Source organism: Hyaena hyaena, unplaced genomic scaffold (genome assembly GCF_003009895.1).
Source record: "Hyaena hyaena isolate Hyena2069 unplaced genomic scaffold, ASM300989v1 scaffold_120, whole genome shotgun sequence".
NCBI lineage: Eukaryota > Metazoa > Chordata > Mammalia > Carnivora > Hyaenidae > Hyaena > Hyaena hyaena.
The window spans coordinates 3,466,930-3,482,064 of NW_024080752.1; positions in this window are offsets into that span (position 1 = coordinate 3,466,930).

Consider the following 15,135-nt stretch of genomic DNA (forward strand, 5'->3'; position numbering starts at 1 on the left):
TAAAAAGTTAAATATTCTACCTCTTAAATACTGTGTAAATATTAGTCTTGGTACTAGACCACAGTGGTTTCAAACAGTACACTTTATATTTGGCTGAGTAATTCAATAATTATAATTCTGTGGAATAACTTTCGAATGTTTTAAGAATATTTCTCAGAAAATAGTGTTGGAAATCTTGTCCATTTGGTTTGAAATTCAGGGTTTAAATATTTTCCACTTTAAAGATTACCTTCTTGTTCTGGTTTGAAGCATTCATGGAGGAGTTGGCCTCTCTTGAACCCTGTTTAATGATCTGTCCTGGAACAATTCATGTTGCAAACAAATGTCTCAGGAATTACTCCTTCAGTATAAAATTAAACATTTCTAAGCAGGAATTAAGCCAAGAAAGGAAGTGGAGGAAGAAATGTACTCTTCCAAATCCTTGTTACAGTGCTTTAAAATGAACCCTTTAAGAGCTGCAACATTTAAGAAAGCACTTGTGAATTATGTATCCAAAAATAATGGTCTCCAGTGTAAGCTTCAATTTAGTGGAATGGGCCAACCCTAATCTCAAAATACGAAAATGCCGTCAGATAGTTTTTGAAAGTCAAAAGAACTTCTAGGCTAAGCCTGTAGCCAAGGTACCAAAGGAAAGGTACAAAACCAATGTCCCTTTGCACAGTGCAGATCCTTTGGTACTCCACGTTGTGGGAGTACAAGGAAAGGAGTGAGGCAGATCAACTACTTCCTATTTCAGCTACATTTCAAACAGCAATGGTAGTTGGTATGTTGGTAGAATTTGCCCAAGAAGGAACTACATAAACAATATCTGCATTGAATATCTTGAGTTGTGTTTTTGTTCTACTTCATAGTTTTATGGTCTCAGCTCAATTTTTAGAGTAATGAATGAAAGCTTATAGTTTTCTTTCTAGAAACTGATTTTAAGTTTTATCGTATTATGAATGATCCTCTGTAGGTTAGTGGCCTTCAACCAAAGAAGGGTTACCTATCTTGGACCTGTCAAAAGTGAGTTGTGTTGTAAACAGAACACAAACAGATGTACTTTATTGGGAGAGTAGGATTGATATTTAAAACTTGTTTTTTTCCCCCTTCTCATTATTGTTGTCTTCACCACCAAGAGGCAGTTAGGAAGGAAATCTGAAAATGCTAGAATACTAAAACGTATGCTTTCTCTAATTCCGTCACCATCATTTTAAGTGCTAGGGACCATGTGCTATGTCCTAAAGTTGAAAAATACCGTAAGGAACAAATTGACACTGTGCTAAAAGAGCTTAGTGCTATAGGGAGAGGCAGAGAAACAAAATTTTAGATAACAGAAAAATTCTATCAAACAATACATAAAGTTAGGGGAGGTATCTCTGAGTATGTGAAAGTTGACTTCACATATGAATGAGGCAAAGGAGCTGGACAGATCTAGGGAAAGAGTAGTCTGGGCAGAGGTTAAGTCCATTGGAGGTGAAATGGGTGTATCAATTTCAAATTCAGGCAAGGTAGAGTATGATGTTCCCATGGGAGAGATGGTCAGGGACCAGTTTATGGGTAGTCTTATGTTTTGCAATAATGAGTTGAGATTTTATTCTAAAGACAATGGGAAACCATTGGAAATTTAAATACCAATATAACATTTTATTTTTTAAACGTTTATTAATTATTGAGAGAAAGCATGAACATTGGAGGGGCAGAGGGAGGGGGAGACAGATTCTGAAGCAGGCTCCAGGCTTTAGGCTGTCAGCACAGAACATTTTTTTTTAATTTTTATAAATAGTTTATTGTCAGGTCGGTTTCCAACAACACCCAGTGCTCATCCCAACAAGTGAGCACAGAGCATTTTAAATGATTATTCTGGTGGGGCACATGGGTGGCCAGTCAGTTGAACATTCAATTCTTTTGGCTCCGGTCATGATCTCATGGTCCGTAGGTTCAAGCCCTGCATCAGACTCGGTGCTGATGGTGGCACAGGGCCTGCTTGGGATTCTCTCTCTTCCTCTTTGTCCCTCCCTGCGTGTGTGTGTGTGTGTATGTGTGTGAGAGCGTGCGTGCATGGGCACGCAAGCTCTCTTTCTAAATAAACTTTAAAAAAAAGTAATTCTGGCTGTTGTGTGGAGAAATAAATGATTGTATAAGGCAATAGTGTAACCAGGGAGACCCGGAGGAGCCATTGCAGAAGGCTATGATAGGTAATAGAGGCTTTTAGAATAAGATTTGGAGAGAAGTACACTGAATCAGGATAGAACAACAAGACTTGCTTATGAATTGGAATTGAGGGTTGTAAAGAAAAGAGAACAAGGTTCCTAGGCTTCTTACCAAGCAACTGGTAGATAGTTGCATCATTAAAATGGGAAGACTGGGAAAGCCTAAGTGTGGCAAAATGACAGGGTGAGTCAAAGAAACTAGTGTGGACTAGGAATTTGGAAATAAACAGCAGTTTCACAGAAGCTAGATTTTTTGTTTAATTTTAGTTTTATTTGAGAGAGAGAAGAGAATCCCATGGAGGCTCCACGCTCAGCATGTAACCCAACTCGGGGCTCAACCCCACAACCCTGGGACCATGACCTGGTCAATCACCTGAGCTACCCATGTTCACCACAAGCTAGGTATTTTAAAACTGTGATTCACTGTGAATGTTGCTGAGAGATTAAATAAGATAAAGGCTGAGAGGGCTTTAGGATTTAACACTTAACACAATAGTCTTTGGAGATGCTAATGAGTGAGGGGTATGTTCCAGCTCTTTGGAATTGTGAGGAATTTCTTTAAACAGTCTCTGTCCTCTTTTTCTTATGAATTGAAGATTAAAAAGAAAAAAACTATCCTTTTTTACATCTTCTGAAAATTAAGCAGGATAACAGAAAATTTTGAAGAGAAAAAGCTGACCTCTTACAAAATGTCTCTTCCTTATATTTAAAACCCATTTTCCCCTTTCCCACACTGTGTATAAACATTTAATTTAAATTTTCTCTTTCACACCTATCAACTATGAAATTGTACGAAATCCATGGCTTTATTTAACATCTTTATGTCCCTCCAAAAGCTGTCAAACCTTTCTAGTATTTATGAAGAATGGATTCATTATATACGTAAACAAAGCCCTTTCAGCATATCAACTTTCATTATATCTTGGGATATCAGTATAGCTGCATGTTAATGTCACCCAAATCATGAGTTCTTGAAATGTTTGGATTTGTCTCCAAGGAAAACTTGTTCAAATATAAACAATACTGTTACAGTTAAGGGTTGGTATTTTGAGTAATCTCAAATTGACAGTGGAACAAAAATATGCCTTCCTTATCCAGAAATTATTATTTTATCTGAAAGTACACATTTGCTTATATACTTGAATACTCATAAAGCAAGTAGAATAATTAAATTTACAGATTATCATACCTCAGAATTATAGTAGTCATTTTCTACAATTAAAAATCAGTGGGGCTCCTGACTGGTTCAGTTGGTAGAACATGTGACTCTTGATCTCAGGGTCCTGAGTTCAAGCCCCATGTTGGGCATGGAGCCTACTTAAAAAAGTAAAAATAAACTTTTTTCTGATAAAAATAGTTTTTAGCAAAAATTTTAAAAAATCAGGAAAAAATTGGCAAGTGGGATTGTACTTCTGGAAACAAAATACCTGAACCCTAGGACAGGTTGCTATCTTAAAGATAGATAACTTTTGCAGCTTCCTACGGGAGAGGAGTATAGATGGTAAAGTAGAAAGATCTGAAGAACAGGGGCATGAATTCTTCAACTGGCCTTGAATTGAGACCTTCTCACATAACCTCTGTGAACTTCCAATGCATTTAGTTCAGTGATTCTCTTAACCTCAAGTATTCAGAATTGAGAAAACCCTAATCCTTGGCATATGGTATACTATCATGTCTTTTCAGTTTACTTTCCATGTGTTTATTTAGGTATGCATATATTTTGAAAAAATAATTTTTGTGTCTTTTTAATTTCCATAAATAATATTTCATTCTCTTTTATCCATGTTATTTTTAAATCTAGTTCATTAGTCCTGTTTTGTCTCTTCTATCTCTTACATATGCCATAATTTACCTATTCATTGTTCCAGTGACAGACATCTGTATTCCTTCCAACTCCTTACTGCATAAATAATTCTATGATGAACATTTTATACCATCTTGTATGGACTTGTGCAAAAATTACTCTAGGGTGTATTTCTGGAAATATTGGGTCTTTGGGCTTAATACACTTAATTTTGCCATGTACTGCTGGATTATTCATCAAAATGACTGCACCATTTATCTTCCACCCCACAATGTATGAGAGTTCTGGTTTTCTTTCCTTGACAGCCCTTAATAACACCTGACTTTCTAAAATGACATTTTACTCTTGATTTTAACTTACAGTTTTGTAATTACTAATAAGATTGAACATCTCTTTGTACACTATGGACTATACTCTTCATAGACCGTTATTGGCTTCCTGTTTTTTTTTATAAAAGTTTTTTTTTATATTTTTGTTTATTTCTAGGAGAGAGAGAGAGACAGCGTGAGCAGGGGAGGGTCAGAGAGAAAGGGAGATACAGACTCTGAAATAGGCTCCAGGCTCTGGGCTGGCAGTCAGCACAGAGCCCGACGCAGGGCTCGAACCCACGAACTGTGAGATCATGACCCAAGCGAAAGTCAGACACTTAACCAACTAAGCCACCCAGGCGCCCCTGGCTTCCTGTTTTTTAATGAATTGTGGAAGTCATTCTATGTTCTTAGATATTAACTCCTTATCTCTTTTATTTTAGACTTGCAGCTATATTCTGAAGCATTGTCACTGGTTTCTTTCATTGGCTTTCATTTTGATGCTGTATCTATACATTCCCCGCCACCCCCCCCCCCCCGCCACCACCGAACATACTTTTTTGGATCTTAAGCCTTTTCTTATACTAGTATCACAAAAATGTTCTTTTATAAAGTTTTATATAGTTTCCTCCTTTATATTTAGGCCTTTATTTGGAGTTTATTTGAGATAGGCATCAAGCTTTGCTTTTTCTGTGTAATGAGCGAATTTTCCCCGTCCCATCTAGTAAATCATTATTCCTAACTAATTTGTGATGCCACCTTTTTCAGCTTTCCAGTTTCTACATATGCAAGGGTATATTTCTGGATTTTCCAATCTGCTGTTCTGCTAACCAGTGTCACCTTGTGTTTTTATCACTGAGCTGAGTAATGTCTTAAGTACAGGAGAATCTCCACCGTATTTGCTGCTCATTTTGAAATTAGTCTTTGTAGACCTTCATTTTTCTATATCAATTTTGGAATAACTTTGCCAAGTCCCTCGAAGTCCTGTAGAATTTTAATTGGAATTGCTTGAATTAATAGGTCTCTTTTTATGTCATTTAAGAGTGTCTTTAGTTTTTCCCTATAAAGATCTTGAATATTTTTACTGTATCAACTTCTGAATCTTTATAGTTTATGTTACTTTATTTCCTAAAATATTTTCTAGTTGGTATCGTTGGGGTAGAAGAATGATATTGATATTTGCCTACAGATTTTCTTTAATCTATCAGCCTTAATGAACTTTATTCTATCAGTAGTTGGTCTTTTGATTCATCTGTGTTTTTTATGTAATTATATTATCAAGAAAATAATATTTTTATGCATTTCCTTCCATCCCTAGACCTCTTATGTCTTTACCTTACTCCATTACTCAGGATCTCCAAAAACATATAGAACAGAAGGGATGAGGGGCGCCTGGGTGGCTCAGTCCGTTAAGCGTCCGACTTCAGCTCAGGTCATGATCACACGGTTCGTGAGTTTGAGTCCTGCGTTGGGCTCTGCTTACAGCTAGCTCAGAGCCTGGAGCCTGCTTCAGATTCTGTATCTCCCTCTCTCTCTGACGCTCCCCTGCTCATGCTCTCTGTCTCTGTCTCTGTCTCTGTCTCTCTCTCTCTCTCTCTCTCTCGGAAATAAGTTAAAATAAAAACATTTAAAAAAAACAGAAGGGATGACAAGTAGCGTTCTCATCTCAAAGAAAAGCCGTCTTGAGTTTCTTCATCAAGTATGAGATTTATGATCACTTTTGGGGACTCAGGTTTCATTAACTAAAATTTCCTTCTATTTCTAGTGTCCTAAGAGGTATGTGTGTTTTTTGTTAATCATGATAAGTTTTGAGCTTTATTAAATGTTTCTGTACCTAGTAAGATGAAGATGTGATTTTTCTTTTAGTCCATTCACATGAAGAATTAACACTCATAGGTTTTCTTTCTTTTTTTTAAAAATTTACATCCAAGTTAGTTAGCATATAGTGCAACAAGGATTTCAGGAGTAGATTCCTTAATGCCCTCACCCATTTACCCCATCCCCCTTCCCACAACCCCTCCAGTAACCCTTTGTTTGTTCTCCATATTTAAGAGTCTCTTTTGTTTTGTTCCCTTCCCTGTTTTTACATTATTTTTGCTTCCCTTTCCTTATGTTCATCTGTTCTGTGTCTTAAGGTCCTCATATGTACACTCATAGGTTTTCCAACATTAACTCGTCCCTACGTTCTAGGATGGATGCAAACTGTAGATTGTGTATTCTTTTTCAATAAAATGTTGGATTTATTAGCCAAAATATTATTTAGAGGTTTTCTATCTATATTTTTAAGTGAAATTAGCCTATAATTTTCTCTTCTTAGATGATCTTTAAGCAGTTTAGTTATCAAGGTTACTTTGTATCATAAAATAAATAGGCACCTTTCACTATTTCTGTTCTTTTTTTTTTTTTTTATAACAATGTGCATAAAATGAGGACAGTCTGTTCTTTGGAAGAACTCACTTTTATGCTGTTTGGACTAGACTTTTTAGAACTAGTAAAATTTTTAAATTATTTTTCAATTCCTTTCATGATTATTCATCCTTTCAAATATGATTTTTCATCTATTCAAGTGTTCTGCTTCATCTTATGCTATTTTAGCATTTTATTTGTTTTCAGAAATATATCTATTTTGTTTCCATCTTCACATTTATTAGGATAAACACCATTTGAACAATGTGGGTGTGAACTGCATGGGTCCACCTATGTGCAGATTTTTTATTTATAAATCCAGCATAGTACTGTAAATATATCTTTTCTTCCTTATGATTTTCCTAATAAATAACATTCTTTTCTCTAGCTTACTTTATTGCAAGAATACAAATATATATAATCTATAAGATATGTGTTAATTAACTGTTTATATTATTAATAAGGCTTCTAGTCAAGAGTAGGCTGTGAGTAGTTAAGTTTTTAGGGAGTCAAAAGATAACATTCAAATTTTTTACTGCATTGGGACAGGCATGTTCAAGTGTCAACTATAATTTGTAATTTTCTTTCTAAATATTCATTTAGCTTTTTCCCTCCTTTTTAATTCTATATGTGTTTATGTTGTCTCTCTTATTAGCCTTTCTAGCTCTTAGTTCATCTTTATTATTGTTTTTATTGTTCTTTGATTTCTGCCCCAGGTATATGTTATTTCCTTTTTTTCATTTTTTTGAATATCCATTATAACTGTCTTTCTAGCTTATGGAGTTGAATCATTTTCAGAATTTGTTAAAATTTGCTCAAAGCTATTAATTTAACATACAAGTTTTAGTCGATATTCAATTCCTTTTTAAATCAAGAAATTTTAAGCCACGCCTCATTCATCAGTGTGGGATTTGTTTTTAGTTTCCAAATATGGAATGTTTCCAACTACCCTTTTATTGATTTTTCATTTTGATACATCCTGTGTAGGGGCACCTGGGTAGACCAATTTGTTAAGCGTCTGACTTTAGCTCAGGTCATGATTTCACAGTTTGTTACTTTAAGCCCCACTTTGGACTCTGTGCTGACAGCTCAGAGTCTGGAGCTTGCTTCAGACTCTGCGTCTCCCTCTCTCTCTGCCCCTCCTCAGCTTGCACTCTGTCTGTCTCTCTCTGTCTCAAAAAATAAACATTAAAAAAGTCACTCCTTTAGCTTTTGCTGTTGTTGCTTATATTTGCCTGGTGTATTTTTCTCTTTTATCTTCAACCTTTTCATATTTTTCTCCCCCCTTTGGATAGATGTGTTTGTAGACAACATATTAACATATGACTAGATTTTAATATTTTAAAATTCAATTTCAGAGTCTCCATCTTTTGATGTTTATTTAAAAGTTTTAAAATTATAGTTATTTTAGATTTGTTTCTCTTATCTATTTTTTTGTATTTTTTCTTCAGCAGTCTTATTTTGAAATGATTTTAGATTTATAGAAGAGTTGCAAATATAGAAGTTCCTATGTACTCTTTACCTAACTTCTTCTAATATTAACACCTTAAATTATCATGGTACATTTATCATTTTTTAAAAATTATCTGTCTGTTTCTTTATTGTCTTTTCGTCAACAAAACAAAGTACCCTCACATTTTTCCCCACCTTTCTTGGGTTTATCCCCTTACTCCCAACCATGATGTTGGAATCCTTTAGAATTTTAATTTCAGAATACATTTCAACATGTTGATCATTGGTTATTTAGACAACAATAACAACAACAACAAGTCTTTTATTCATTTCTCTTCTTGCTAAGTGCATTCAGAGAAGATCTTGTGTGGTAATTATTCTGCATCCTTGATAACTTGACTCATTTTTATATATACATGATGATTTCATTTTAATATTTTTAGGTGAGATGGTTTTCCCTGGTGTTTTTATTATCCATTTTGTTTGGAATTCTTTCAATATGAAGACATATCTGTATTTTATTCTATAAATTATGTTATTACTTCTTGAAAGATTTCTTCTCTTACATTTACTCTTTTCTTTCATTCTTGGAATCCTATTAAATGCATGTTGACACTATACTCTTGTCTTTCATGTATTAAACATTTTTTCTCATTTTTTCCAACTATTTTTCCCTTTCTGATCCATTTGCCTTCATGACCTAATATTTTAGTTCACTAACTTGTTCGTTCGTTCTTTCTTTCTTTCTTTCTTTCTTTCTTTCTTTCTTTCTTTCTTTCTTTTAAATAGTTTATTGTCAAGTTGGTTTCCATATAACACCCAGTGCTCATCCCCACAAGTGCCCTCCCCCATGCCCATCACTCCCCCTCCCCCTCTCCCCCACCCCCATCTGCCCTCAGTTTGTTCTCAGCATTCAAGAATCTCTCATGGTTTGGGCGCCTGGGTGGCTTAGTCAGTTAAGCATCCGACTTTCGCTTAGGTCATGATCTCGCGGTTCATGGGTTCGAGCCCCGCGTCGGGCTCTGTGCTGACTGCCAGCTCAGAGCCTGGAGCCTATTTCAGAGTCTGTATCTCCCTATCTCTCTGACCCTTCCCTGCTCATGCTGTCTCTCTCTCTCCTAGAAATAAATAAAAATATATTAAAGAAAAAAGAAAGAATCTCTCATGGTTTGCCTCCCTCGCTCTCCCCTACTATTTTTCCCCTTCTTCTCCCCCACGGTCCTTCTTCACTCACCTGTTCTTCAGACACTTTTATTCTATTATACAACCCATTCAGTTAATGTTTTTATATTCATTATCTATGCTTTTTCTTCCTTATAACTGCTTCTTCCAGATTTAGGATATTTGACTTGAAATATGAGAATATTTATCATGCTCCTTTGAAAGTCTTATGTTGGTCCAGCGGAGCACCTGGGTGGCTCAGTTAGTTAGCGTACAACTCTTGATTTCTGCTCAGGTCATAATCTCACGGTTGTGAGATCAAGCCCCTCATCAGGCTCCATGCCTAGCATGGATTAAGATCAGGCTCCAAGCCTAGCATAGATTAAGGTTCTCTCCCTCCCTCTCCTTCTGCCCCTCCTCCACTTGCATGTGCTCACACACACTCTCTTTCAAAAAACAATCTTATGTTTGTCTAAACCATTGATTTTTCTTATCCTGGTGTAGGTTTTTAACTTTTTGTTTCTATTTTTGCCTTACTTATTTTGAGGCTATGCTTTTGATATGTATAAACTTAGAATATTGATCTTCCTGATGAATTAAATCTTTTATCATAATAAAGTATCCTTCCCTGGCACAAAAACAGACACAGAGACCAATGGAATAGAATAGAGAACTCAGAATTGGACCCACAAATGTATGGCCAACTAATCTTTGACAAAGCAGAAAAGAGTATCCAATGGAAAAAAGACAGCCTGTTTAACAGGTGGTGCTGAGAGAACTGAAGAGCAACATGCAGAAGAATGAAACAAGATCATTTTCTCACACCATACACAAAAATAAACTCAAAATGGATCAAGGACCTGAATGTGAGACCGGAAGCCATCAAAACCCTAGATCTAGGAGAAAGCAGGAAACAACCTCGACCTCCACCAAGCAATTTCTTACTTGACACATCCCCAAAGGCAAGAGAATCAAAAGCAAAAATGAACTATTGGGATCTCATCAAGATAAAAAGCTTCTGCATGGCAAAGGAAACAATCAATAAAACTAATAGGCAACTTAAGGAATAGGAAAAGATAGTTGCAAATGACATATCAGATAAAGGGATAGTATCCAAAATCTATAAGGAACTTACCAACCTCCACACCTGAAAAACAACCCAGTGAAGAAATGGGCAGAAGACATGAACAGACAATTCTCCAAAAAGGACATACAGATGGCCAACAGACACATGAAATGATGCTCAGCATCCCTCCTCATCAGGGAAATACAAATCAAAACCACACTGAGATACCACCTCACACCAGTCAGAGTGGCTAAAATGAACCAACCAGAGAACTCTAGATGCTGGCGAGGATGTGGAGAAACGGGCACCCTCCTACACTGTTGGTGGGAATGTAAACTGGTGTAGCCCCTCTGGAAAACAGTGTGGAGGTTCCTCAGAAAATTCACATTAGAACTCCCCTATGACCCAGCAATAGCACTGCTAGGAATTTACCCAAGGGATACAGGAGTGCTGATGCATAGGGGCACATGTACCCCAATGTGCATAGCAGCACTCTCAACAATAGCCAAAACATGGAAAGAGACTATGTGTCCATCAACTGATGAAGGGATCAAGAAGATGTGGTTTTTTTATACAATGGAATACTACATGACAACGAGAAAGAATGAAATCTGGCCATTTGTAGCAACGTGGATGGAACTTGTATGTGTTATGCTGAGCAAAATAAGTTAGACAGAGAAAGACAGATACCATATATTTGCACGTATAGGTGGATTAGGAGGAACTTAACAGAGGACCATGGGGAAGAAGAAGGGAAAACTGGGGAGAGGGAGGAAAGGAAACCATGAGAGCCTCTTGAATGCTGAGAACAAACTGAGGGCTGATGGGAGTGGGGGAGAGGGGAAGAGGGGTGATGGGCATGGAGGAGGGCAGTTGTTGGAATGAGCCCTGAGTGTTATATAGAAACCAACTTGACAATAAACTAAGAAAAAAATAATAAAATAAATTAATGTAAAACAAACAAACAAACAAAAAAGTGTTTGGCTTCCTTATAATGGATGTCCAAAAATAATGAGTGAATGAGGCTTGGTTTGTCCAGTAGCTTTGTGATGAAATCACATTCTTTCCACGTTGCTGTCTGTATTGTTAGCTTTATCTTAAGGCTGGTCACTCCCAACAGCAATCAAGACTATACTTTGTGTTTTTCATATTAACTAGAGAGAAATAAAATAACTTGATTATCATCATCAGAAAAAAAAGTATCCTTCTTTACCTCTGGTAGTTCCTTAAAAAGTCTTAACGAACTTAAAGGAACACGTAAAGTGTTTGCAGAGTATATGGTTTATATATTCTTTTACTTTCTTTTTTTTAATGTTTTTATTTATTTTTGAGAGAAAGAGAGAGAGAGAGCCAGGGAAGAGCAGAGAGACAAGGAGACACAGAATCTGAAGGAGGCTTCAGGCTTGGAGCTGTCAGCAAAGAGCCTGATCCAGGGCTCAAACTCACAAATCATGAGATCATGACCTGAGCCAAAGTCGGATGCTCAGCCAGCTGAGCCACCCAGTCATCCCTATAACTGGGGTGTTTATAAGAGAAAGGAAGGAGCATTTGGACATAGACACACAAAGAAGAAGGTAATATGAAGACCGAGGCAGACATTGGAATTATGCTGCCACATACGAAGGAATGCCAAAAGCCACCAAAAGCTAGGAGAAAGGCAAGTAAGAATTTTCTCATAAAACCTTTGGAAAAACTAGCCCTGCTGATACTTTGATTTTGGACTTCTGGCTCCAGAATTGTTGTTGTAAACCACCAAGTTTGTGATAATTTTTTTTATATCAGTCCTAGGAAACTAATAAACCCATCAAGTTATTTTCTAAGAAGAACTTGGAAGAAATATATGGCTAGGTTCCTGTGAGTCAATTAATCAACTAATCAATACATAATCTTGTTTTATATATGTTTTGCTTAAAGACACCTTATTTAATTCATATTATTGGTTCATTAGCCTTGTACTCATGGCCAACAACACTAATTCATGCCTGAACAAAGCTTGTCTAAAAGACATATCTCCTTGCAATACACATCACTGCCTTCTTGCTCTTTGGAACACAAGAAAGTACTTCACAGTGCTTGGGGACCATTTTAAATAGGGGAGTCACCATTCAAAAACACAAAAATATGAAAAACATGGCACCTGATAGACCTCAAAAAGCCACTTGTGATCAGGATGAAAGCTGAAACAAGAAGGCAGAATATCACTTTGTTTAACCTCAGCTGGCAATGTGTGTCTCATGACTCAAATTTTTCACCTCTCTGTGCACATGCATGTCCACAAATGACCAGGAAAGCACTTAATTTTCAAGCTATAGATAACTTTAGCGAGTAAGTGAATTCTCAAATATGGGTTCTGCAAACCGTGAGAATCAACTTTAGAACTAAATCCATGTATGCTTTAAACTTCTACTAGGGAACTCAGGTGTGAGGAGGGATTTTATATAACTTCAAACTTGAAGCGACAGTACTATACAGGGTTCTAATACTCGTCATTGCAGATAATGGTCTAACATTCTCATCAAACTGACAAAACCTGAGCCTCCTCATAGACAGCTGGTCCCAGACGCCTACAGCTCCCACGGTGATGCACCTTCCACATCATGCTGTCCATACTCCAGTAAAAGGACAGGTCATTTTTCCTCTCTTTGTTTCTCCCCTTCCCCAGTAGGTTATTCCCTCACCTGACTCCTTTTTCTGTAGCAGTGACTCTCCGGTTGGCATAGACTTGGGGCCTGCCATGCCCACTACCAGTTTTGCTTGTCTGCTTTTAATATGGGGAAAAAAGAAAAAAGCTGAGTGGATAACCTGGCTTAGCCTAAAGCTGGAACACCTGTTATCAGAATAGTCAAAAATGGAAACTAACCCAAACAGTTCAATCACTTTACTGTGAGTCTTGTCTCTTGTTTTTTTCTCTAGGTACTTACTGATAATGTATACTTCGTACTTGCACCATGGACAAAATCTAGCCGGTTTCCTCTGTTTTGTTGACTTTGAATTAATGTATTTAAGGGTTTGGTTTTTATAGTGCTCTCTGGGAAATCAGGCATAGAGGAATAGACTAGAATATGGTCCCGTAAAATACAGAGAGGGTCAGATGAATACCTATAGGTTCACAATGACAGAAGAGAGGGTGGTGTGGTTTTTTTTTTTTTGCTGTTTTCTTTTGAATCTCTTTTACAGAAAGCCTTGTCCTCATTCATCCCAAACCATCCTTATAGGAGAGGGTTTAACAGGCTCTGTCCTGTAAAGTGAAAGCAGGGATTGGCCATGTGGTATTTTTCTGTTCTTCTGAACAAAGTGAGTTTCTGCTCCATAAACTCTTCTCATGCTACCCATATATAGGCTCCCTATCCATAGAGCAGTTAAAAATGATTACTGTGTGGGTAGAGGAGCTACAAGTTTCTGCATCATTTTATTTTGTATATTTACTAAAGATGTTTGCAGAGAAAATCAAATATATCTGCCTACCTTAGAAGAACTCTATCAAAAACTGGCATTTTGTCATGTCTTCCCCAAGAATTCCACTTTTAATGGAATTAAGGTTTAGAACGCTTCTTCTGATTTTAATTTGGACTTTGTTTGCCATACAGTTTGGGAACTTTCAGGAGGCTGCTTATGACTTCATTCTCTGGTTTAGGTTACATGTTGCTATTCCCCCCCCCCACCCCCATATGAAGAAATTTAAATTTCTTATTAGTTAATTAAATGTCCATCTTTGTATAAGAATGCAGGGAAATTTGGTTATAGGTTGTTTGGCTTTTCTATCATGATGTCAAAGAGGTTGGGTGTGGGTGCAGGATAAAAAGCAAAATATCTAGGCACTGTGGCAATAGGAATCCATTCTCCTTATGATACAGCTACAGCTCTTAGAATCATTATTCTGATTCAATGAAGGAAAAGTGCTGAGCAGAACTGAGTGAGGCAGTAAAGATATATCCAGATGGACAACAAGGTTGACACAACCAGTTGGTGATCCCTGTCACCAAGAAGTATGGCTGGAACCTGTGTCCGGAGAGTCTTTTCTGGATTGAACTCCATTGGGTTGCCTCATTTTAGTGAAAATGCTGCTGGCCAACCTCCCACGTTTACAGAGTAATCATGGGAGTGCCTGAGGTCATTCTTAATGGGAACTTCTTGTTCTCAGCAGGACTCAGGCTGTAAGCAATTGCCGTAATATAATAGTTATGTGCGTGCACACACACACGCGTGCACGCACACACACACATTTATTTATCCTTATGTTTGTCTTTTATCTTGAAAGATAATTTCAGATGACAATATTTTATCTCTTTGTAAACTATATGTAGAGCATTGAAACCTACTCTTAATCTGGCAGTGTAAAGGTTTTTTTCTGTATGCATTTTTCCCATGGCTTAGAAAATTACTCTGCAAATGTTATTATGTTCATTTAAAAATTAAACTCAAGGGACGCTTGGGTGGCTCAGTTGGTTGAACAACCGACTCTCGATCTCAGCTCAGGCCTTGATCTCAGAGTTGTGAGTTATGAGTTCTCCACCCAGTGTGGAGCCTACTTAAAAATTAATTAAAATTAAAATTAAACTCAGAAGTGTACGGGGTATATGATGAAAAGTAAGAGAATCCTATCTTAGATATAATTGCTATGAACACATTATGTTCTGTCCTTCCAGAGATTACTGTGCATATAAAGGCAAACAATTTTTGCATATGTGGGGCCCAAATAATGTTTTCACTTGCTTTGTTGCTAAAATGTATATTTTAAGCCAATAT